Here is a 1,734-nt window from a genome sequence, read left to right on the forward strand (position 1 = left end):
TTGGCTTCAGTTGAGTTTCACTTTGAACCCTGGTGCTTGTCTGCAGTGCGGTGCCCGGGGCAAAGCCTGCAGAGGCACCCCACCTTTGCCTCATGCACATACTTGGGAGGCACACGCCCCCTCATGCTTGCTCCTCATATGCAGCAGCATGAGCCACCCTCACCCTGTCCTCGTGCCCCCGCAAATGAGCCGCTCACAGCTCCATCCCATGCCCTGCTCTGGCTGGGCAGTGCCTGTTGGCGACCCTTCGTTTCGGCGCCTGGGGCAGTCTCCCCACTCAGCCCACCCTTGCTACCGCCCTGCTTGTCTGAGCCAAGAGCATAACTGCTGACTTGGCCCGTGTTAATGAAAGCCATGCTTTCTGTCTCAGGCTAAAGACTGCTCCTTCTCCAGCATAGCTACTTATACCATGCTGGGGCTCTGCTTCATCAGTACCTTTGATTAAAAAAAACAAACCAGGGACTGATGGGAGCTGAAAGTAAAACCACTCTCCAAAAAAGCAGATTCAAAATCATGTTTCAGGGGGGACAGAAGCACAGCCTGCCTCCTCTCTCCTCCCCAAAATCCTTGCCCCTTGACTATCTGCTGAGATAGTTTTTGCTTAGGGGCTACCATCATCTACCATAAATCTTTGTCTTGGGACTTTTATCCAACTAAGATTAGTTTTTTTGGGATTCAAATGCCTCCAGGGAGCTGAACGGATCAAAGGTCTTGCCCTAGCCTAGCAGCCTGAGAGTTAACTCACTGCTCAGTTTGACTGATTCTCACACCTGCATAAGTGAAATGGGTTAGCAATGACAGTAGGCTCCTGACTAAGAGCACAATTATGAGCTCAGAGCTCACGGGAGCTTCAAGAACTGGTTACTGAAAGTCAGAGAGCAAAGTTTAGCAGTGAATTAATCCACATTAGGGTTTATACTAAAGTTTATGCTGTAATTATAGTGGAGTCATAGTTGGTTCAAATTAGCAGTGTAGATGGGACTTTAACAGTGTTCAAGATGTGGCCTAAACTCTTGGAGAGGTGTCTTACTTGGTCATAATTGTAAGGTAGGTGTTTGGAGCTGTCTTCACATTGTAGAAACATAGAACTGAGAGGACCTTTTGTATCATCGAGTGCAGGCACCTGCATTCTTTTCATAAAGGTATGAAGCTCTATTTTGAAGTAGTTCCAACTCCCACTCTTCTCATTAGAAGGCTGTTTCAGGACTTCACTGAATAAAAAACCTCTTCTAATTTTCAGCATAACTTTAGCCGTGGCTAGTTTATGCCTATTTGTCCCTGTATCAACAGTGTCTTTTAGTTTAAACTGCAATTCTCCTTCCTTTGTGTGTAAAATTTGAGCTCTCCATCTAATAGTGAGACGCAGTTCTAGGTGGTTTTTGTCTAGAAGAAAAACAGTCACTGGCTATGTCTACCTTGAGGATTTTCTGTCTCCCACAACTCCATCTGTATTAACAACTAGTGCCAGAGCAGCCACTTACGGCATTACTACCAAGTTGTCTTGCCTTTCAAGGTTAGATGACAGCCACTCTCTGGTGGCACTGCCCGAAGCACAAACAAGTGAGCATGTTCAGAGCCAGATCCTGGAGAGAGAGAGTGTGTGTGTGTGTGTGTGTGTGTGTGTGTGCACGCGCATGCATGCAGTGGCACCTCCCTTTGATTCTTGCTCCACCCAAAGTTTAAAACCAACTATCTAGTGGTGGCAGCAACATTTCTATTCAGACAGCAGTAAAG

Source organism: Alligator sinensis, unplaced genomic scaffold, assembly GCF_000455745.1.
Source record: "Alligator sinensis unplaced genomic scaffold, ASM45574v1 scaffold108_1, whole genome shotgun sequence".
NCBI lineage: Eukaryota > Metazoa > Chordata > Crocodylia > Alligatoridae > Alligator > Alligator sinensis.